The sequence below is a fragment of the Protopterus annectens genome, chromosome 3.part0, assembly GCF_019279795.1.
Source record: "Protopterus annectens isolate FY-2018-M chromosome 3.part0, PAN1.0, whole genome shotgun sequence".
NCBI lineage: Eukaryota > Metazoa > Chordata > Ceratodontiformes > Protopteridae > Protopterus > Protopterus annectens.
In genome coordinates, this window is record NC_056731.1 from 314,088,770 (window position 1) to 314,113,996 (window position 25,227).

The 25,227-nt window shown below is 42.5% G+C and overlaps 1 protein-coding gene across 1 annotated transcript in view; it reads left to right on the forward strand.

The window, feature by feature from the left end:
* UBE3C (ubiquitin protein ligase E3C) overlaps positions 1-25,227 on the forward strand; it is a 2,314,788-nt gene that overhangs the window by 1,987,693 nt on the left and 301,868 nt on the right. The window lies entirely within an intron of this gene.

Sequence of the window (25,227 nt, forward strand, 5' to 3'; positions counted from 1 at the left end):
GACTATGGAAAGGATCGTTATGAAATTAATAAATAAAGATATGGATAACCTAAAGAATCATAACCCATCCCAATTTGTATTCACCAAGGGCAAGTCATGCCCACTTAACCTGGTCAGCTTTTTTGAAAAATTTACTGAACCAATGGTTAAGGGCAAAACAGTGCGCAGTGCATGCCTAGACCTTACAAAGGTGTTTCAGCACCATCCCACACTCTTTTATCATAGAGAAACTCTCCCAGCTAAATGTCACTCCCTATCTAACTTATTGGATAGCAGATTGATTTGCAAATAGAGCATAGGTAAGTAGGGTGTGTGGCTCTACTTCTTTCAAAAGACTTCTTACTAGTCACTCCAAAGTTGGTGCAATACTAAGCTCCCTAGAGGACACCAAGACCCTTCAAGAGGTCTTGTGCAAAACAGAAGGCTGGTGTCAAAACCATGGATTAAAACTAAATGCCAAGAAGGGTATAATAACATGACTCCCCTTGTAGCTATCACATTAGCAACATACTGCTGAAACTTGATCCCTTAGTTATAAATTAATGAACATATGTTGACAGTGAACTGTCCTTTCATCATTGTGTATCCACTGTTGTAAGGAAGTCCTTTTTTCATTGCACAGCTTAGATCTAAAGGTATTCCATCCCAGTACAGGGATGCAATTTTTCTGCTGGACTTGGCACTCATTAGGCCAGTCACTGAGTATAATGCCCCTTTTGAATGATTTCTTATTAAAAAAAATATGCAGACCATCTCAAAGCCTTGTTCCTTTTCTGAGTGTCATACAGACTATTGAGAGGCAACCTCTGTCTCATGTATGGAGCTTCAGCAGACCCTGTTCTGTCAGCCCTGTTACACATTTGGAAGTCCAGTGGTATCATAACCACCCATTCAAAGGATCTCAGTCTGTTTGACATAACAAATTGACCACGTCGGGGGAACAGATATGTATCACAGAGAGTATTGCTTCTGTGGAACCTTCTTCTACTCCACATAAAGCCAAGTACTTCTACTCTATTCAAATGTAATTTAGATGAATGGATAGACAACTGCAAACTCATCCCTGATTTAGCACTGCTGTCCTTCATGGATAGGGAAAACCTGTAAATGTCCCAACATATCATTGTTCTGTCCGGATCAGTGTTAATTCATATGCAAAATATAAGGTCTACAAACTGCCATGGAACTGTATGGCTAGGTTTTATAAGATTCTCACAGATCAATAGTCTGTTAAGTATCTATGAACCATGCTGCCTTTAAGTATTGTTATATGTATTAAATTGGTATTTAGATCGACAGACTGTTTTAAATGATTGACTTTGTACTGCTTTGTCTTACTCCATTGTGATCCTGGTCTGTGCTGAAATTGTTTTGAGGATAATTGCATTACCCTTGTAATCAAATTGAAATAAAACAAGTAAATAAAGCGCACTAAACCATGACAAAACCCAGACAAATTCCTTCCCCATTGGAATTTTACATTTACCAGTTTTTGCAAGTGATAGACAACATACTAGGAGGGAAACATTCTCTACTTTTTATTTCATGGCATTCAGGTTTCCATGATGAATTGCTGAGTTGATCTTTCCGGCTATAGTCCTGTTTGGCTGGCTAGATGTGGGCATATTACATTGCATATGAGTGTGGTATAATTTTGGTGATAGTTTCGCTCAGTGGGTTAGGATCACTTGGAAAGTCCTCTATTAAGTTGTTCAGTATTAAAATGCCTAAGAGAACTTAACTAATTTCCTTCATTCCACTACTAGACTTATCCATATTAGTAGCAGTCTTTCTATCTTTAATTAAATTTTACTGTATAAGTATGATAGTTTTATAAATATACTTTGCTTATTTACATATAATTGAGTGAAAGACTCAGAGGCATTGCCCAGTCTGTGTATACCAGGGTTTTGAAAACCCTGGGGAAAAGACCAGCTATGAGTCAGACAGAACTGCAGCTTAAGAAGCTGTGTAACTGCATGCCAAACAGGCAGTTATGCACAGCCAGTATGTATAAGTAGCAGGGGAGTGTGATGTACAGAGGGCTTGCCCCTTGCATAAAAATTGTTTTAGGTGCATAGACTTCCAAGATGGCTTCAGACAACAGCTTAATTTCAGCTCTCCCATTGTGAAAACAGAAACTGAGAAAAGAGATCCAGTGAATTTGTCTTTTTTTTGTAATATCAGTTACTGGCTAGTAAGTGAACTGCCTGGATGCCATTAAAGTAGAAATTTAGATAATCTGAAAGAAAATCAACCACAAAAGCTAAGGAGAAAACACTGACTGGGAAGAGTCCTAGAGCTGTTCAGCAAAAAGCAGTTCAAGTTCTAGCTTTGGCACAGGACATGATATCCAGTAATCTAGAGGAAAAATAAGTCAAATGTGCTCCGAGCTGATTAAAATAAACAAAACACTGAAGGAGTATATCAACTCAAATAACAAAAGGGTGGATATTCAGATAACCTGATAAAACTTCAGACATCAGAAGTCAAAATGAAGAAATGGTTGGCCGAGTATGAGTCTGCTCAAGAAGAGATGTTTCAAAAAATAGGACAGAGCACATAGGGAAAACCTGAGATTTTCTCCTATACCAGAGAAACTGGAAAGAACAGACTATTAATTTTATGAAAGCACACACAAGCAACTGGACTGGTATTCCATAGCAGTTGTTAATTGAAACGCACATTGTGTGTATGCTCCTTACCTGACCATGAGAAAGCAGCCAAGACCTCTATAGTAAAGATGCAGTCCTACCAACAGAAAGAACTGATTGTGACAAAACTGTTGCAGAAAGGCAAAGTACTAAAAGTTGGAGACAGTAGAGTGGTTGTGGAAAATGATTACTCACTGTACACCAGGCAGAAGGGTCTATATTACATAAAAGCTTAAATGTTCGAATCTCTAAAGGTCGACCTTTAGAGATCGAACAGTTAAGTGTTCGAATAATTTTAAAAATTAAAAAAAAAACTAAAGGGTGTATGCAAGAGGGTAAGCCCCCCTGCAGCCCCCACACCCCTGCTACTTAAATATACCAACTCCAAGATTGCGCTACAGTGTAGCGAATGGGAAATTTCCCATTTTTGCACTGTAGTGCGGTCTCGTAGTTGGTATATTTAAGTAGCAGGTGGTGTGGGGGGTGCAGGGGGGCTTGCCCCCCTGCCGTAACCCTTTCATTTTACTTTTTTTATTTTTTATTACATTTTCGAACACTTAACTGTTCAATCTTTAAAAGTCGACCTTTACAGATTCGAACATTTAAGCGTTCGTCAATGTAATATAGACCCCAGACAGAAGAGGAGTAAATTTATTCCAGCAGTCAAGGAATGTCAAGAAGCGGGTATGAGATTTAAGCTGCTATCTTCAGAATACGTTTTCCTAGAGGGTCAATGGCATGTTTTGATGCAGAAAATGCTTAGGAGGAATTACAAAAGTTTGTCGAACAAAAAGTGAGCTATCAAACAGAAGGGGATTTTGCTACTTATTCTTGTGATAATAAAGCTCATGGAGAGACTTTGCCAATAAAGCCTTTTCTAGTGTTCCAAAAACATGCTTGAGAGGCATCAAAAACACAGGAGTTAACTAGAACAACCAGGATCATGTTGGAAAAGAACCAGAGACTGTAGTTGAGACGTGGAGATCAACAGGAAGAAAACCAGCAACTTGGAAATTAATTAATGTGAGATCACAAAGCATCTGCACATTTGTGAAATGTGACGGAAAAAGAAAACCTGGATATTGGACTTTTTTTTACTTTGTTACACTTGTAGGGGACTCCAAAGCATATACAATGGATATAAAAAGTGTACACACCCCTGTTAAAATGCCAGGGTTTTGTGATATAAAAAATGAGGCCACAATAAATCATTTTAAAACTTTTCCCACCTTTAATGTGACCTCTAACTTGTACAATTCAATTAAAAAATAAGCAAATCTGATGGGGGAAAAAAATAAAAAATAAAAAAAGTGCAATAAGCTGGTTGCATAAGTGTGCACACCCTTAAACGAATACTTTGTTGAAGTACCGTTTTACCTTTTGCTTTAATTACAGCATTCAGTCTTCTTGGGTAGGAGTCTATCAGCATGGCACATTTTGACTTGACAATATTTGCCCACTCTTCCTTGCAAAAGCGCTCCAAATCTGTCAGATTGCAAGGGCATCTCTTGTGCACAGCCCTCTTCAGGTCACCCCACAGATTTTCTATTGGAATAAGATCTGGGCCATTCCAAAACTTTACAAGGGTGTGTACACTTTTTATATCCACTGTACCTACTTCATGTCATTAATGTTGGGAAGGAAAGGTAATTGTAAGTAAAACAAATTTTTGTTCTCACAGTATATGTCATGCTTTACAGAAGCACTGTTATGTTATATAGTAAAGCTTTTTTCAGTTATTTTTGTGTGTAATAGGGATATTAAAGTAAACAGGTGTCCTTTTTTCCTTCCTTTCTTTCTTGCTCAGTTTTAAGAAATGTAGGAATTGCAGTGTAAAAAGAGAAGAAAGCCTAGACAAAACAGCATGATGCAAGTTTATATATATATATATATATATATATATATATATATATATATATGTTTTTTCTTATCTTTGCATAGTGGAGTGACTGGAATGAGGCCATTGGCTTGATCTAGCAACAGATTTTAGCTGGAAGCAAGTAACTGAAAGAACCTAATTCAAGTCTGAATCTAATAAACAGTTTTCCTTTGGCATATATGTGTTTGCAGTGCAATATGGGAGGCTTGTGGCTGGAGGCAGCTTTGTATCTTGTTCTCATGTTTGTGTGGAGACAAGTTGATAAGGGCAATAAAAGCAGAATACTTTTTTCTTTCAGTGGCGAAAAGATAATATTTTCTGAAAGCATTAAGTTGTTTTCCACATCTGGAGAGGAATAAAGATAAAACAAAAACAGAAAACAGACAGCACTTAGTGTAAGTTATAAGCACAGGCTCTACCTTGCTTCTTTGCATAGATAACATTCATTATAGGTCAGTTCATGCTTGTGAGTGTAGCTGTAAATTTGGGACAATTTTTCCTATTAGGTTTAAACTTCAGTATATGAAGATGTACATAGTTTTGTGTGCTTTTATTAAGTTAATATGTTATGGGCATGTTGTAGGAGTGTGTTTGTTTTTTCTGTTTGAGGGTTTTCATTAAAACAGAAAGTCTTGTAAAATGTGACATGTTCAAATGGATATGGCAAGAAGCTAAGGATATTTTGGAAGAGACTAAACAAAAGAGAAATTGGAAGTCCTGTTTTATGGATATGGATAGCAAAAATACAAGTAGTGAAAATGTTTTTAGTCCCTTTAGTTTTATACAAAGGTCAGACATATGTTTATCAACCAGAGAAGTTGTGGATATCAGTCAATAAAGAGTTGAAGGATTTTATCTGGGAGGAGAAAATGGCAAGCATCATGCGGGATAAGTTAATTCTTCCAATAGAACAAGGTGGTTTGAGATTGCCTGATTTGAAGGGGTATTGCAGAGCTACACAGTTAAGGCTGCCATACATAGCACAAGCAGAAAGCTGTAATTCAAAGTGGAAAGGGATAATGATGAAATAGGGGAAGAAATAAGGCAAGGCAAGGAATTTTGGATGCAGATGCTTAAGGAGAACAGCAATAACCATACATAGTATTATAGTCATAAGGTAGCTGGAAGTATTATAAGAACTAAGCCAATATGGAAATGAAGATAGATTCTGCTGATAAGGATGACTGGAATTAGAAGACACCAAGAGGTGGCTGGAATTTACTGGGGAAAACTGGAAAAAGAACCAAGGTACTAGGAGCAAATAATTAGAGAGGGAAAGGTAATAGAATGGGAAGAGACCAAGAATTCATTTGGACTGCAAGCTAGAGATTGCCTTCCTTATTAAATATTGATATCAAAGTATAGGCAAAGAGAAAGAAATAGGGAGGTCCTAAGCAAAAACCAGCACCGGTAGAATTTTTAGTAAAATCTACAACAGAAGCTGCTGTTAAAAAAAAGGATAATTAGTAAGGCATATAAATATTGCATGAAAACTATAGGAATCAATCAGAGGAGGTTAGAAATGATTGGGAAGAGAAATTGGATAAGTAGTTTACAAAGAAAAGATTTAGGATCTTTGCTTTGAAGTGTTTATATAGGTGTTTTATACCCCAAGCAAACTGCAAAGAATTTTTCCTCAGGTAGATTACAAATGTTGGAGGTGTAATGGGAAAAAAAGAGGTAATTGAAAACATATGATGTTATGTAGTCCAGTCTCGCCTACATTCTTACCCGTGGGTTCGGAGCTGAATGTCGGCTCTGACTCAGCCATACTTTTTAGCTCAAAGTCTTTCTAATGGCTGGGCTAAGATGGTATCCCATGCTGCACTGCTCTCTATTCCCAGATCTCGTTTGCCGCTCATGTAGCTCGGACGTGGTCTCACTCTTGGCTGTCGCTAATTACCCTTTTTCTTCTTATCTCAGAAGTTTTTTTGCAAAAAAGCTATTTTAATAGCTATTGTGTGTGTTCTTGTCTGTATTGTGGAAAATTTGTGTGTTTTTCTTGATTGCGTATTCTGTGGTATCCCACTAGCTGTTTCCAACGGGCTAGGCCCGTTTCAGTTAGAGGACCTAGTTTGTCCCCTTGCATTCATTGTGTGCTAAAATTTTCCCGTGGACTAAAACCGTTTAAATTAGAGGAATTAGTCCTCCCCCCTTGTATTTGTGTCTGAGGATCGTTTGAATTAGAGATCTTTGTGGTGTTCTGTCTGTTGTTTGGCTTGTTCCCGCGTTTGTAACTTTTTTGACTGTTGGTCTATTTTTTTCAGTGAGTTACTTGTTGTTGGTTACCTATGTCCAAAGATACTAAGGAGCATAAGCCCTCGAGCTTCAAGAAGTGCTCCAAATGCAGTTATAAAATGTCCATTATGGATGGACACTCTTTTTGTGTGTACTGTCTGGGAGCAATTCATCTCCAGGAATCGTGCAGTTTCTGTCATGCCTTTAGTCCGCGTGTCCTTCAGGAAAGGAAGAACAAATTGATTTTGAAGGGACTTCTGAAACCCCCCTTCGTGGAGGGTCTGGAGAGTGCTTCCAGCTCTAAGGCTAAATCTTCAAAAGCAAAAAAGCGATCTCCGGCTCCATCAGTCTTCTCTGAGCCACTGGAGAAAATAGCAAAGTCTTCATTGACATCCTTGGCTCCATTGTCCTCGGGGACGCAGGAAGTGTCAGTGATTATGGAACCTGCTTCAGCTCCAATTTTCTTGGAGCCTGTTCAGAGCTGGTCACCTAGCATTAGGCCAGTATCCACTCCTCGCAGATCCCCTTCAGAGAGGAGGTCTCGATCTTCTTCCCTATCCTCCGAATCTTCCAGGACTTTATCAGATGTGGATGTTGATAGAGTGGTGCAGAGACATCTTCAGTCACCGGTACTGGCAAAATTGTTCTCGGCTCGGACCCATTTGGCTTCGGAGCTGGTCCCTCAACCTGCATCAATACTTCCTCCGAGCACATCTCAGCTTTCGGAGCTGGAGTGCTCGGCTCCATGTGATGTCCCTAGGTTGGTTCCAACAGCCCCTCCTGGCTTATCGGTTCCAACGTCAGCTCCGGCGCAGTCCACGGGGTTCAGGACTCAGGATTCTTTGGTCGGACCCGAGGGAGAGGCTTCGGGACACCTCTCGGCTCCTAGTCTCCCTCTCGGTGCTTCGGCACGGGGAAGCCTGACTCCTGTCTCTTCTTTGAAGGCTAGTCGTTCTTTGGATCCGGGAGGACCAGCCTTTGAGGCCATGCAGAGCACGCTGGCCAGATAGTCAGCGGCATCATATGGGTTGGTCATTCTGTCCCCTACAACACAGGTGCAGGTCTCTGATCGCCATCTATCTCTGGACAGTGGAGCCCTAAGGCCTCAGGTTACCCCCACGAGTGGTCCCCATATTTCCGAGGGCCCCTCAGAGTTTTTGCCTGAGGAGCCACCCAGAAAGAAAACGTGTAAGAAGAAACACACAGATTCCCAGGATGAGTCTCTCACATCAGACACCAACCTCGAGGAATCAGCGGGGTCCCCTAAGTCATCCTCTGAGGATGGTTCTTTCTCTGACATCCTAAAGATTTTGAAGCAAAGAGGTGACTGACCATCCAAAGCCCCCTCCGAGGAGGAGTCGGTCTTCCTGAAGGCCTTTGATGCTCAGCCCTCTGCCTCCTAGGTATCTCCACCTTTCAACGAGCTTCTGGATTTGGTTTGTCAAAGGGTGTGGGAAACCCCTGACTCTGTGGAACCAGTCCCCAGGAGACCCAATAAATTTTTGTCTGCTCCTCCTGATAAGGAATTTCTTTCCAAGGGAGTTCCTGTGGATGCCATGGTGGTGGCAGCTGCCACCCAGAAGGAATTAGCTGAGACTTCTTCCACCGTCCATCCCCCTTAACAAAGAGTCTAGGACTATGGACCGGTATGGAAAGTGTACGTTTTCTTCAGCGACCTTTACCTTACAGTCACTGAATTACTTCTCACACTTTACATGGCTCCAGAGAGATCTCCTCAAGGAGCTTGGAGATACTCTCACGGGTAACGTTTCTGAGGCGGTGGCCCAGACGGTCAGTGCTCAGATGTCTACCCTCATTCCACTGCAAACTCCTCCATGAGGCTAATCTCCTACGCAGCCGAGGGAGTGAGTAGGGCAGCAAGTTCAGGAGTTGCTCTTAGGAGGCAGGCCTGGATGCGCCTGTGTCATTTCGCGGTGGCCTTCAAGTCTTCATTCACCGATGCCCCATTTGATGGTTCCTCTTTGTTCAGAACAAAGGTGAAAGGCACTCTCACTAGGTGCGAGCAGGAGGGAAAAACTCTGTCTGCTGTAGGACTCAGTTTTTCCCTTCCCTCTAGGCCTTATCCCAAGGCCCAAAGGGGTGGCAAAATGTGGTTCAAAAAATCACAGAGGTTTTTTCCAGGTGCACAAGGTAAGCCTCCCTCCAGAGGCAGGGGAGGGGGTGGTTATTCAGGGAGATGCTGCCCTAGGGGCAGAGGAGGCCCTCGCAACTCGGGAGATCGCAATTCCTTTCATGGTTCTCCCTAATACCGCTCCTGATGGGAGACCCGACTGTGCATTTCCGGAGCCAGTCGGGGGTCAAATCTCATTATACCCGGAGGCCTGGCGAGATATCACCCAGGACCAATGAATTCTACGAATAATTTCCGGAGGATATGTCATTCCCTTCTCGTCAAATCCCCCTCCAATCAAGAAAATCCCGGATGTTCCACCCAGTCAAAGGGATTACTCAGCTTCAGAAGTTTCAAAGCTGCTAGAAAAAGGAGCCGTCCAACATGTCCCCTCAGACCAGATCGGATTAGGGACTTACTCTAGATTCTTTTTGGTGCCGAAAAGGACAGGGGACCTGAGACCCATTTTGGATCTCAGCCGATTGAACATCCATGTGCAAAAGTCCAAGTTCTGAATGGTCACATTGCAGTCTATTCTCCCATTGTTGGGAAAAGAAGTGTGGATGTGCTTCATCAATCTCAAGGATGCTTACTCCCACATAAAGATGGACAGGGCATCCAGAAGTCACCTACGCTTCCAGCTGGGAGCCAGTCACTTTCAGTTTCGAACCCTGCCTTTTGGTCTCCCCACAGCCCCCAGGGTGTTTACCAAATGCATGGCAGTGGTGACTGCTCACTTGGGACATCAGGGATTCCAAGTGTTTCCGCATCTGGGCGACTGGCTCCTTACTGCCACCACCAGGCATCTACTACTTCAGACCAGGGATGCTACTATCAACCTATGTAAACAGTTGGGCATCACATTGAACTGGAAAAAATCTGCCTTGTTGTCCTCACATCGTGTCATTTTTATAGGCGCCGAATTAGACACCGTCCTCATGTGGGCGTTTCTACCACAGGAAAGAATCAGAGTCCTACAACAACAGGTTTACGCCTTACTCCCTCTGAGAAGAGTGAAGTTAAGATGGGTCCTCCAATTGTTGGGGACAATGACTGCTACAATTATGTTAGTCCCTCTGGCAAGGTTACATATGAGGCTCCTTCAGTGGCTACTCTTCGCCCAATGGTCTCTTCAACGTCTTCCACTTTCTCACCCTATTCTACTCACGGACAGGTGCAAACAGGATCTCAGTTGGTGGCTTCACACCGACAACCTCAATGCTGAAAAGCCCTTCGTTCATGCACCCCCGGTTGCCACTGTGACCACGAATGCTTCCCAGATGGCGTGGGGTGGCATTATCTAGGCAGGACAGTCCAAGGCATGTGGCAAGAGTACGAGATGTATCTGCATATCAATGCCCTGGAGATGAGAGCTGTGCTACTAGCATTGAAAGCACTTCAGAGTTTTCTTCCTCTCGGGACTATTGCAATCCACTAAGACAATATGTCAGTGCTGTGGTATCTGAACAAGCAGGGAGGAACCAAGTCTTATCCCCTTTGCAGAGAGGCCATGCGAGTGTGGCAGTGGGCAGTGTCTTCCCAACGTTTTCTGGTGGCAGCGCACATTCCGGGGAAGTCCAATGTGATCACAGACAGGCTAAGCAGAGCTATTCTGATGCCTTACTAGTGGTCCCTGAACTGTCAAGTTGCGGAGCAGATCTTCTGCAGGTGGGGGTCAGCCTTGCTGCGACTTTTTACCAGCCCCCTCAATGCCCAATGCAACAGCTACATCACACTGATCCCCCCTCAGGGGGAGTCACCCAGGGGTGCTCTAGTCCACGATTGGCCCTCTGGTCTACTATATGCCTTCCCTCCAGTCATAGGTTGGTACTAGGCCATCAGCTCTAGGGCTTATACAAACCTAGCCATAACAATTCCCTGGCTATTTCTTCCCACACTATTTACTTCCCTGAACCCCTGTCTAGCAGGACGACTGACGTGATCCCCCAGGGTGAATTTCCTTTGTCCCATCCAATCATCAAGATTCTTTTTGAAGAGGACCAAAGAGGCACTCTGCTTGACATGTAGGGGCAGTCTATTCCAGAGTCTGGGGAGTCTCTGGGTCAGGAACCTATCCCTCCAGCATGTTTTGTTTATTGTGATGACAAGGTTTAGATCCCTGGAGTGTGTGGCTCTGAAGGATTGGGATTTCTTTAAGTGTAGCATGTCCAACAGCTCTGGTTTTGACATGGCCTTGTATGTTGAGCAAAGATCGCCTCTGAGTAGACAATATGCGACAGAGTATAGCTGGAGTTTTTTAAGGCGGTCAGCATAGGGCATCTGCTTTAGGCCTGTGATTCTTTTAGTGAGGTATTTCTGCGACCTTTCCAGGTTGCAGATGTCTTGAGAGGTACATACCAAACGGGGCGTTGTATTCTATAATGGGTCTAATGAGGGATGAGTACAGTGGGACAATGACCTCCTTTTTTTTGGATGAAAAACCCTTAGTGATGAGGTGTGCCACATAGAAGGATTTCCTGACTGTTGTGGCGATGTGGTTATCGAAGGTGAGACCACTGTCCACCTGTGTTCCTAAATCTCTTATCACACTTTCGGTGTTTAGTGTACTGCCACCTATATGGTAATTCATGGATACATGTTTTTTCCCAAAGGGGATAACTATACATTTTTTGGCATTGAGCTTGAGCCCATGGCTGTGGCACCAAGCATCTGTTTCTGTAAGGCCCTTTTGTAGAGTATCCACATCATTTGGTGATTCAGTAATGGCTCCCAGTTTGCAGTCATCTGCGAACTTTGTTATCCAGAGTCCTTTAGTGTTGGCCTGTACTTCAGAGAAGTAGATGCCAAACAAGACTGAACCCTGAGGTACTCCACTTGTCACTTGTCTGGAGCTGGATTTGGAGTCTGCTACTTTTACAGAGTGGGTTCTATCAGTAAGCCAGTTGGCAACCCATTGGATGACATAGGGATTAATGCCCAGCTTAGTAAGTTTATCTATGATTCCGGAGTGGGGGATGGTGTCAAAGGCCTTGACCAGGTCTAGATAGGCATTGTGGACCACCTTACCCTTGTCCATGGCTCTGGAGACTGATTCAAAGAAGTCAATCAGGTTCAGGAGACAAGATCGGCCCTTCACGAACCCAAACTGGGTGGGGTCCAGTATTTGAAGGTTGCCAATGTCTTTGTTTATAAGTTCCATGATAATACACTCCATGGCCTTGCAGATAAGGCTTGTCAGACTGATGGGACGGTAGTTTCCGGGATCCAAGGTGGATCCCCCCTTGTGGAGTGGGATAACTGTAGCTCTGCGCCACTCAGTGGGCACGAAACCTGAGGTGAGGCTATGATTAAACATGACACGTAAGTGAGGTGCCAGTTCATATTGTAGTTCATGTAGTACACAGCCCAGGATGTCATCTGGTCCCATGGATGCTCTATTCTTAGCTTTGGAGAGTGCGTTTTTTACCTGTGTGACCATTATTACCGGAATTTGGCAATCTTCGGGTATTGAGATGGGCCATTTAGGGGGTGAGAGGGGGTGAAGTTGGCACTGAATCGATCTGCCAGGATATTGGCAATATCCTTGGGATCAGTATATTTAATGCCATTCTGTTTTAGCTCAGAGCAGATCTGAGCATTGCCATTTAGATTCTTGACATAGTTATAGAATGCCTTGTGGTTGTCTTTGGAATCTTTGGCAATTTTATTTTCGTAACTAGCTTTGGATGATTTTATGAGGGATCTCACTTTCTTACTGAGGCTGGTAAGGAAGTTTTTTGCATCCTGGGATTTTCCTCTTTTCTGCAACAGTTTCTTCCTTTTGTTGTAAAGTTTGTTTATGGCAGGGGACCACCAGATTGGCTTCTTTTTTTTTGGATGAGAGCATCTTGGTTCTATTTGGGATGGCACGATTTACGCATGAGTGGATGTGCTTGTCAGTGCCTTAGTGTAGGATTCAGCAGTTGAACTTTCAGCTCCCGTCTGCATGGGTGTCATGAAGTTTGTCACTTCTGACTTGAGTAGCGTGAAGTTGGCTTTGGAGAAGTTTTTTATGGAGGCTTCCTAAATGGGGGTGGGATGTGGATGTTAAGGGTGATTAGTTCATGGTCAGACCTGACTAACGAGGGGGTGACCATAGGTGTGGAGCATCGATTTCACATGTTGGTAATGACCAGGTCTAGGATATTGGAGCCCCTGGTGGGACTATGGATTAGTTGATCCAAGGCATTGGAATTTATGAATTCCAAGAACCGTTGGGCAAAGGTGTTGGTCATGAGTAGTTTTCCCAGTTAATGGCAGGGTAGTTAAAATCACCCAGTATTAGGGTATTTGGTTCTATCTTAATATTTTCCAGTATGTTTAGAAAGGTGTAGTGAGAATCTTGGGGTATGGTGGGGGATATGTACCAAGCTACAATTTGGATTGCAGTCTTACCTAGTGTTGCACTTGGAGAATATCAGACACATTGTGTTGGGCAACTAGCCTGGTGGTGTGAATATCCTTGGTGAATATTGACATTCCTCCACCTTTAGTGTTTTGGTCCTGCTTTGGTGGCCGAAAAGTGTGGTAAGAGTTGTAGCCTGGTATTGCAGGGCTGCTCTCTGGAGCCTTGAACAAGGTCTCAGTTACTGCACAGATATCGATGTTCTCCATTTGTAGGAGTGCCTCGAGAGAGTGCATTTTGAGGTTTAGACTTCTAGCATTGAGTAGCATTACCTTCAGATTTTGCATGCTTGTACTTGTTACAGTGGTGGTTTTGTCCTTTGAACTTTGCTTAAAAAAGGCACTATAGGGGTGGCAAGAGTCTTAGCCAGTAACCTGAATCCCAGGGGCGACAGGTGCAGACCATCTCTGGCAAAGCATCGTGGTCTGTCAATCATGTCGTCCCAGGCAGACAGATACTGGATCCCCTTTGAATGACACCAGAAGCTTAGCCAATTGTTGAAGTCAATCATTTTGTCCTTATATTGTGGTATCATTCTGGGCGATGGCAGGATGCTACTCAGGGCTAGGGTCATACCTGCCTGGACCACATGATCCGAGAGCTCTTCCATGTCTCTTTTCATGTAGTCCAGGGAGGTACGTCTCAAGTCATTCACTCCAACATGGACAATGACAGAGTCATATTTGTACTTGTCATGGAATGACTTCAGTGCATGCATTATGTGGCGGATCGTGGCACCCGACAGGCAGCTGACTGTAATTTTCTCCTTGTTCAACCTGGTGAGAGGGACATCAGTGTGCCGGACTATAGAGTCACCTATGACTAAAGTGTTAGGTACATTGTCTTGCCTTAGGGGCTGTTGCTGGGTGGCACACAGGTGTTGTGAACTATGTGACACTTTGGTTATGATTGGTGTTTGTTTGCGTTTCAGCTTCAGAGGTCCTTGTTGCTTGGGCAGGTTACAGTTAAGGGCCTCTGCATATGTGGATTTAGTGTTGCTATATGTGGGTGATGGTGATGTGGGTTTGGAAGGGCTATGTGTTGCTTGAGGTGTAGTGTGGGTGTTAACCTTCTCCTCTTGACTGTCAAGCACAATCTTGGGTGGAGAGAGCTTTGTTTCCATTTTGGCTATGTAAGTGCATCTCTCACAGGGTGTAGTGTTAGGTGGTAGGAGGACAGGCTTGTCTGTGTACATGAGGCAATTGCTGCATTGCCCCAGTATGCCCAGATTCACCAGGTGGACAGGTCCCCTTGCTGTCAAAGGTTATTCAGAAAGCGCAATCCTTGGGAAGCAAAATGATTCTGATTGCCCCACACTGGCCTTGTCAAATTTGGTTCCCCTTTCTTCATCCCTATCTCATGGATGCTCCTTGGATTCTGGACTCACAACCAGACTTACTGACACGCATGTCAGGGCAGCTCAATCCCTCTCTTCGGACCCTCCGCTTGACAGCCTGGCTACTCCACTTCTGTCATTAGTTAGGCTTCATCAATTTTCGCCGGAGGTGGTTCATATTTTATCTTCCTCTCATAAGCCCTTGTCCAGGAAGATTTATTACAGCAAATGGAAGAGGTTTTCAATCTGGGTGCATGCCAAAAAGATTGACCCTTACACAGCTCCAATTTCATCTGTATTGGAGTTCTTGTCTATGCTCTTTAACCAGGCTTCAGTGGCCGCAACCATTAAAGTCCAGTTGGCGGCGATTCCTACCTTCCATGTCGCAGACGAACCTAGTCTGATGGCACATAGACTCTGTAAGGCTTTCCTGAAGGCCACTTTGTTACTTCATCTTCCGGTATCGGAACCTGTTATGCCTTGGGACTTAAACTTTGTTTTACAGGATCTTACTTCACCCCCCTTTGAGCCTGCAGCCACTTGCGATTTAAAATTCTTAACTTGGAAGACTGTCTTTTTGGTAGCCATCACGTCAGCCAGACACGTTTCGGAGCTTCAAGCTTTATCAATCAAACCCCCTTATTTGATTTTTCATAAGGACAGGGTTTTTCTCAGACCGAACCCCTCCTCTCTTCCCAAAGTAGCATCAGTCAGTAACCTTAACCAATCTATTGAATTGCCAATGTTTTTTCCTCAGTTCTCAAACAAAGCAGAATTCAAATTTCATCATTTGGATGTGCACAGACAATTACATTTTTATTTGCACAGAACTAGAGACCTCAGAAAATCTGATCAGTTGTTTGTTTCATTTTTGGAAAACAGAATTGGGTCTCCTGTTTCCAAAGTCACGTTGTCCAGGCGGATTTCCAGTTGTATTTCTTTCATTTACACCTCAGGGGGAAAGGATTTACCGTTCCGGGTGAAGGCTCACTCTACTCGGTCTGTATCTACATCTACAGCTTTTCAAGCCAGATTGTCTATGGATGATATTTGTGCTGCGGCTACTTGGGCATCTCCTCACACCTTTGTTACTCATTACAAGTTAGATGTGGTATCGAGGGGCAGGTCTTCCTTTGGTTCCACAGTGCTCAGGAGTATTTTCCACTGAGCCTCCCAGGATTTAGGTGCTGGGGACGCTGTCCCACGGGTAAGAATGTAGGCGAGATTGGACTACATAACATCAAGAAGTTATGTACTCACCATAACGTTCGATGTATGTAGTCCATCTCGCCTCACATTCTTACTTAACCCCCCTCCTTCCCCCGTCTTGGAGGATCCGGAGGTTAGGTCTGGTTTCAGAGCTCCCTTAATTTTTGGTTTGTTTTTCCTTTCCTTAGGTGGTGTTATGCATGGAGAATGAGTGCTGGTGCTTGCAGCAAACTAGATCTGGGGATAGAGAGCAGTGCAGCATGGGATATCATCTTAGCCCAGCCAATAGAAAGACTTCGAGCTAAAAAGTATGGCCGAGTCGGAGCCGACATTCGGCTCCAAACCCACGGGTAAGAATGTGAGGCGAGATGGACTACATACATCGAACATTATGGTGAGTACATAACTTCTTGTTTGGGAATATAATGAGTTGGCAAACTTTAAAAATTCCCTGTAGACTACTCTTTCAGAAATTCTTGGTGAACAAATTGATGTAATTAAGGAAATGATTTTTTGAGCTATGATACAGAATAAGAATTACCTAGACATAATAAGTCCTTGCTGAGTTTAGTTCTGGTGGCTGCCAAAAAGGAATTACAAGAAAATGGAAGTCAAACTCTAAACCAACCATACTAGAAGTAGTGAATATAGTAACAGAGATAAAAGAACTGCAAGTGGGATTTTTAGAGAAGGGTAGGAGTAAATTACATAGGAAAACATGGGAGTCGTGGCAACAATACCTGCAGAATAATGTTTTGGAGGAAGAATGAGGTTTAAGGGAAGGCAGGAATTGAATGAACTATGTAATGGTTGACTGACAATGACTGTACAAAAGATTATTTGTGTTATATATTGCTTGCAACTGAAAATATATCAGTATGGTTTGTTTTCATGTCATAAGTGATAATTCAATAAAGTTGCTTGTTGCTTAATTGTTTTTAGGTGTAGCAGCATATTTTATATCTTGCTGTTATGGTCCAAGGAACACGCTTACTTTTTTGGGGAGTTTCAGGATTATTTATATTTCAGTACTTTATATGCTATTGTTTACCTGGAATTGCCCATTTTTAATAGAGGCTTGGGAAAAAGACCTCCAAGAAGCAGTAGATTTACAATATTACAAAGTGTAAGTAAGCTCTAAAGAAGATGTACAAAAATAATGGAATTCAGTAAAATGTGTTAAACGGGAAATATTCAAAGTTATAAATTGTACTAAGCTCTAAGAAGTGAGAATGGTACACATGACAGAACATCATTGAAGTGGGAAGTTATCAGTATAGGTATAACAGCATCACTAAGCACTAGAGACTATCAGAAATTTGGCGATCTGTATTCATGCTGATAAGAAAATAAATCATATATTCCTCTTGGGAGGAGTGCAGTAAACTTTTTCCAGAAAGGCATAAAAAGCCAATTGTGAATAAATGGTTTAGTATGCAAGAAGAGGAAATGTTGACTAGTTGGGCATTTCTTCCTGGAGATTCATAACAAATTCTAGCATACTTTAGATATACTTTGAAGTTGGTCTTAAAAGCGAGGCAGTTGTTTATTTGATAGTGAAGGGAATGCTTTTCTATAGTTTAAGTATGTGAGTTGCTTGATTTCTGTGATTATTGGTCTTTTGATTACAGGATCCTTTTGGGTTTGTACCATTTTATTACTAATGGCTGTTGTGTTTGAGGGATGAAATATAGTGTTTTATGTACCATTATGAGCTGTTTATAGGATATGTGGTATGGTAATTCTAATAATTTCTGCAGAAGAATGCAGTGATGGATTTGGTTTGGAAAATTGGTTGCAAATTTACTTATGTTATAATAGCACTGTTCAAGCATGTTCATTAGTGTAGTTTGTAGATAGTGAAAATTGTAGGTCCGTGCTTCAGGTTTTTTTTTAAGTAAGAGGGGTGTTGCTGTTACCTTCCTGTTTTGGTCTCTGAGGTATGGCATGGCTTAGTAAAGTAGACCTAATTTGTGTTTTTATTTTGATAGTAGCATTGATATGTTAGTGAAATTTAAATTTGCTGTGCGTGATGACCTCCATTAAGTTAGTTTGGGTGCCTTCTTTTTTGGTGTTTGGTGGGACTGTATTTAGTGCAGTGCTAGTTGCTTGGAAGTTATTAGATGTAAATGTGATTAATATTTTTTTTGAGATTCAGGAGAAGATGGAATTGTGGCCATGTCTCAGTAGAAGAAAAAGGAGTCTTTGGTGGTGGTTTGGAGTTGAGATAGTGTCTTAGAGTCTCAAAAATGTTGGTAGGGCATCCAGTAGTAGAAGAGATCGAGGCAGAGTAGTAGTTCTTTTAGTGCTATAACGACAGCTTTCAGCAAGTGATCCACCCTTTAACATGCACATGCACACGCACACACACGCTATTAATCCCCCCCTGTAATTTGCTGCTACTGTTCTTGCTTAGCTGCTACATAAATTTGTGGAAATGTAAGGATGGGCAACACAGCCCACTAGAGACCCATCATATTGCAGTGTTTGCTATGTTTGTAGCATCATTTAGAGTTGACTCTCAGCTGAAGTGAATATGAGCACCAGAAATGGGGGTAGCAAGCAAAAAATAGTTTAGACATTTCCTCTGTTCTAATGTTCAAACTGCTTAACACTCTTTGTACACTGCAGGGTGCAAATGTGTCTTCATATGTACATAGTGTGTAACCACCCTCAACACCTTGCATTACTACCGATATGCAGATTTCTCAGTGTTCCACTGCTGTGCATCTAAAGCACACTGTAGATTCTTCTTAGGTACTTGATGTACATCTGTAGTGCAGGGCATACAATGCTGCACTGCCATGCACCCCTGTTTTACACTGTAGTATCTTCTTTGGGGAAGCCCACTTAAACAGTAAATCATTTTGTTTGGGTTTGCTACTTTCTGTTATCTCTTGGTCTGACTTGTTTTCAAAAGCTGCTTCACTTCCCTTTGAAGACTTGCAGCTACAGAGGTGTTGAATTAGCTAATTCAAGTCTCCCATATATAGCCAGCATTAGCATTGAGGTGTCTTCATTTCTTTTTGCTGTCTGAGAACTGCAGATTGATCAGTGACATGTCAGAACTTGTTACTGTATAGCTGCCTTTGTTTGCAGTTTTTCAATAAAAACTCCAAAAAAAAAATCATCATATCCTTTTCTGCTGGTGAAAGTATATGTCGCCTAGAGTGTCCCTGAATATTGTCAAACCCAGTTTGTGATGTGTAGAGTCTGAACTTAACATCTGCCAAGAAGTGGTATCTCTTTAACAATCATCACAACTATATTCTGCAGACATTAGGTCCTTCTTCGGGGTTCTTGTTGCCTTCCATAGCTAATGTGATGTTACTGTCCGTCTAAGTCTTCATTGCTGAATAACAGGCTCAATCACAGGAGAAAGTGTCAGGTGTTGAGCTTGATATTTGTTGTTTTTTCCATGCAGTCCCTCAGTGTTGCTGATTCAGTTGCTGTATACTTTATGATAAGCCTGTTTAGTGCTACTTTTCTGTCATTTCATTGCATTCATTGCCTGTTTTAGTCCGTTTCCCTTCATTTTGCTCCATGTCATCAGGCAGGTCTCATCTCCTGTTCCTTCATGAAACACTGTACCAAACCTCCAGTTTAAGGACTATCCCAGTAAGTATGGATATGCATTTTGTGTTATCTGTCTTGCTGAGGCATGCACTGTTATGTTTTAGCCAGTTTACATGTAAACAACAAAATTAGATGGTCACTTAAACCCATGCAGAAGGAACTCTGGGTCAGGGCACAGCATCCTTATCAAAACTCAGCTGCAGAGCTAGAGTCTTTTCACTCCACTCAAATCTCTTCAGCCAGGCAATTGCTCATGGCTCAAGACTGTGATGAAATTGTCATCAGTGATAGTCTCTGTTTTTAAAAGATTTGACATTTGAAGTTTTAATGATCACACTGAAGCTGATCTGTTTATCGCTTGCTTTGATACCATGTATGTTACTAATACAGAGGTGCAAATTTCTGTATGGATGCACTTGCAGGTTTCTTTGATGTCATTAACTGGAGTCATCAGCAAAGGTGTCATTACCGCGGGTCATGGCTCAGCCAGAAGTCAACTACAGAAAGCTGACTAGGGCCTTGTGAGAAGTAAAGGATGCAGTGCTTTTTTGCATTTAGTTTTAGACTGTGGCTTTGGCACCAGTTATTTGCCTGTGTTAGCCCCTCCTGTAATATGTTAACATTGTTGGGGGGACTATGTGATTGCACCTGATTTCCAATCATCAGCGAACTTGGTAAGCCAAAGTCTGTCTACTTCGGCCTGGACTTCCAAGAAATATATTCCAAACAGTAAAGGGCTCAGCACAAATCCTTGTGGTATGCCACTGGTGACTGGTTTACTGGTAGAGGTGGAGTCACCAACTTTGACAGTATGTGTTCCGTCGGTGAACCAGTTGGCTACCCATCTAGTGACATAAGGGTTAATCCCCAGCTGGGAGAGTTTCTCAATGATATCTGAATGGGAGATTGTGTCAAAAGCCTTGACTATGTCAAGATAGGCAGTATGCACTGGCTTACCTTCATCCAATGCTTTGGTGACTTTCTCGAAGAAGTCTTCTAGGTTTAATAAGCATGATCTACCCTTAACAAAGCCAAACTGGGTTGGGTCTAGAGTTTGAAGGTCTCCTGTGTCCTTGTTGATAAACTCCATGATGAATCTTTCCATGACCTTGCAGGTGCGGCTGGTTAGATTTATGGAGCTATAGTTCCCAGGGTCGTTTGATGGTTTCCCCTTTGTGCAAGGGGATTACTGTTATTGTTCTCCACTCTGTTGTAACAAAGCCAGTTCTCAGGTTGTGGTTAGAGAAAATGCCAAGTGGGTCCGCTAGGCCCTGTTTTAGATTGCTTAATAAGCAACCTGGGATGTTATCTGGTCCCATTGAGGCCATGTGTTTGACCTTGGAGAGCGCAGATATGACCTGATCTCTAGAGACACTAGGCAGAGGACTGGTGTCAGGTACACTTTGAGGAATGGCTGGTAGGGACAGGGGGTGAAGTTTGCACTGAATCTGTCAGCTAGCAGCTTGGCAATTTCCTCCAGTATATTATGACTGTACCATCTACAACCAGTTCAGCACATAGCTAGGCATTCCATTTTGTATTTCGGATGTAGTTAAAGAATAGATTATAATTATCAGCTAGGAATGCTGTTTTACCTTTGTAATTAGCTTTAGAGGATTTTACAAGATTTCTGATTTGCTGTGGAGGGAAATCTTACTCTGCTGAGTGCATTCCCTTTTGTTCTTCGATATCAGTTTCTTCCTTTTGTTATATAACCTGTTTACACTTGAGGTCCACCAGGGTGTCTTGTTTTTTCTGGAGGACCTGGTTTTAAACCGGTCAGGTACAGCCAAGTCTATACAGCTGCTTAAGTGTTTATACAGGACATCTGTGTACACCTGTGCATAGGAGTCATTGTTGTCTGCGATTGCGGGAAGTACAAAAGTTTTTATACCATCAATTAGTAGACTGTGGTTTGCTTTGGAAAAGTTTTTTTAGTTTGTTTTGCTCCTGTGGTGGTGGTGACAAGTTCAATAGTTACTTAGAATGAGGCTGATTTATGATCTGACGTTACCAGGGAGGGCATCACACAGGAGTGCAGTGGCCCCCCTACATGTTGGTGAGTAGTACGTCTAAGACGTTTAAACCCCTTGTGGGGGTGCAGGCTATCTGTTACAGAGCATTTGTATTGACAAAGTCCAGGAACCTCTGGGTGAGCATGTACATGCTCATATATGGCACCCAGTTGATGGAGGGATAGTTGAAATCTCCCATGACTAAGGTGTTGGGCTGTATGGTGAGTGACTCCAGTAAGTCTGTGTAGGCAGTGTCCTTTTCTTGGTTCTTGGTGGGGGACCTATAGTTAGCAATGATGTGATAGGGTATTTTGTTTATAGTTAATTGGGCATGGATTAGTTTGAGAGAGTCATACTGTTTGACCAGTCTGGAGGTGTACTTGGCTTTAATGAAGATGGATACACCACCACCTTTGGTTCTTTCATGCTAATTTTGAGGTCTAACCATGTGGAAGGCATTGTGCCCTTGCACGGCTGGGGTGTTCTCCACGGCCTTGAACCATGTCTCAGTGATTACACAGACGTCAGCATCTTTCAAGATGAGGAGTGCTTCCAGGGAGTGCAGTTTCATGTTTAGACTCCTAGCATTAAGCACAGACCCTTGAGTTTGTCTCAAGTGGAGTTTTTTTACTTGGGGAAATTATGTTGTTTTGACATTGCCTAAAAAAGGCAGTATGGGGGAGGCAAGCGCCTTTGCCAGTGTCCGAAAGCCTAGAGGAGATAGGTGCAGACCATCTCTGGCAAAGCAATGTGGCCTGTCAGCCATGTCTTCCAAGGCTGACAGATACTGTATCTCCCTGGACTGACAACAGAAGCTAAGCCAATTGTTGAAGTTGATCATTTTTTGTTTATATTGTGGCATCTTCCTGGGTGAAGTTAGAATGCTGTTTAGGGCTAGGGTCATACCTGCCTGGGACACTAATTGGGGAGTTCAGTCATGTCTGTCTTCATATAGTCCACAGAAGTACTTCTCAAATCATTCATCTCAACATGGACTGTGACAGAGTCATAGTACTTTTTGTTGAGTGACTTGAGTTTGTGTGATTTGACAGATCCTGGCACCTGACAGTCAGCTGACCATGAACTTCTCCTTGTCCAGCCTAGTGGGGGGGGGGGGTTATCTGTGCGTCCCACTATGGAGCCTCCTATGACCAAGACATTGGTGTATATGGAATTGTGTGTTGTGGTTTCTATTTGTATAGCATTGTGTGCAAGTGGCTTACATTTGGCAGGTCTCTGATCTTTTGGTAGGCTTCTAGTGAGTACCTCTACATATGTGGGTTTGTGTTGTGACTGTATTTTGTGTGAGATAAAGTCTGTGTGCTGACAACCTGTTTGATGTCCAGTTTGTTGTTAGGTGAGAGAATTGATTCCAGTTTCATAGTTTAACTATATTTCTTACATAGGGTATTTGTTTGTTTTAGGAGTAAGTGGTTGTCAGTCTACATGAGGCAATTACTACATTGCCTCAAGATGCCCATGTCAATCAGGCTGGCCATTGAAATGATGGGAAACTGCTTGTCCATTATAGCAGGTTTTTTACAGTATGTACTATTAGGGAAGGAAGTAGGCTAGTTTGACCAGTTTTTGTGCTTGGACTAATAAAGGTGCTTGCTCTATTGAAGGCTATGGATGATGAGCATAGCAACACTGCTCAGTGTGTTCATACTGCAGTAATGAAGCTTTGGAGGGTTCCGCTGACAGATGTGTGGGGGAAAATTGAGTTTCAAGGTATCTGTGTCTATACAGGGCACTTCTAACCTCTGTTGTATGGTGCACTGCAATGTGCAAATGTGAAGCTTAAATACAGGTGAAGTGAAAACACCTTTAAGCTAATCTAGCAATAGGAAAGCACGCAATGAACCTTTCTCCAGCAATCCCCAGCTCAGACAAGATTGGATCCACACACTTGTGCCACAGGAGTGCAGGGAAACCCTTCTTAATTTAAAGTGATTGGTTTAGTGCTCAAGTGTATCAACAACAGGCTAGTTTCAGCAGGTCTGAATGTAGTCTGTGCTATCTAGGTATAAGAACAGTGCAAATCAAGTGCAGAGAAGTGCAAAAAAATACTTAGAGACATGTTGTATGTTTCCCAGCTCGGATCGACCAGGTAAACACCTACTGCCCAGCAGATGAACAGTCCTAGTCCTCCCATTGCAAAAGCACAGTAAAGGAGTGTCTGAAGTGAAATGCTGCCACAAACATACTTAAAGATATAGATATAGTAGTGTACTTTAAATAGCTTGTAAAAGTGTGATTATTCAATAAAAGTATTTTGCTTTGAATAAATGAGCCAAGAGCCACTCAGCTTTGCAGAATTTATAAAGACACTAAAAACATGATACGCTGATTAATAAGCCTCCCAGTCAATAAAACTACATTCAGAAATCTCAAGTGTTTCCCCAACCTCAACAAACCAGGCTATCTCTACTCCTAGCAGCTAGGAGGCACTGTGAGAGCTGTGCTTTGTTACTTGAACTGATTATTTCTCTGACAACATTCCTGATATTCTCTGCAGTAAACCACTTGTTGCCAGTAGTGATGGAGTTGCCAGATCTGAGACCCATGCATTTAACAATCAGTATAACCCTTCTTTCCAAAGCATTTGATCTGATCTTAACACCGTCAATGTCGACATTTGGTATCAGTTGCCCCACTGCCAGTATTGGCAGAAATGCATTGTTTGGCAGCCCTTTCGCCAGTCTCTTTCCTGTGGCATCACATAAAGCCTTTACTGTTCCAGTTTCCCTTCTCCCAGTGCTGACAACCCAGTACGCTTCACAGTAGCTTTTTTTCTGAGATGGGTATGGCAGGTTTTAATTCCATGTAGCAGGTACTAGTACATTTTAGTTAGTTCAGCAAGCCCCCATCATTTAATTGCTGATGCTTGCCCCAAGTTTGCTTGTGAATCACATAACAGCGAGCCAAGACTTATCACAGGCATCAATGAGAGGACTGCTGCAGCCTTTCCTGGGCAAACAAGCCAATAGAATGCATTTCTCATTAGTCCTAATGCTTCCCAAAGCAGGCACTTTAGGTCTTGTGCAAAACAAAGCACACAGACTTAACCTTTAGAGTTGCCAGTTTCCCGTTTAGATGAGGAATAACTTACCCTAGGGATACCTCCCTGACCACCCAGAGTTTGAACAATTTATCTAATGCATGAAAAAGGCCACAGAAGAAGCCACAAGAAGCATGTAGATTTTCACCTCAAGCCTAGATCATTCCACCTGTGGTGGGCATCCTGATAGGTGCCATCAAGCAGTGTATAGCTGCCTTGGCACAGTAGCACTTGTGCCAAGAAAATTAGCATATTATGTCCACCCTGCAATTAGTTAGTCTGGTCAGAGAGTTAGAACACATTGTGTCTGCAACAGCATAGAAGAGAGCTTCTGCTTCTCAGAGAATTGACATCTATCCATAATGTATTGATTTGGAAAGCAAGTGTTCACTTCTTCCATTTTATCCTTTTTGCATGTAGAATGAGGAAGGTTCTTTCCCACCCAGATAATCAATTTTCAAATTCTATTACAAACTTTGTTTTGCTTGCATTTGGAATTCCAAAGTGTGTAAGTGTGTTGTTCAGCCCCATGACAGAAAATTTGTATGGGAAGCATTGATTTCTACAAAGATATTGAAAACTTGCTTATTTTTAGAAATGTATCCTTTTATTGAGAGAAGGAAGTAATGACTGTATTCGTGAGCATGCCCCTTAAACCACCACAGAGGATGTTAGCGGCACACATGACTTTTCCACAATGGATGTTGAGATTTTTATTGTATA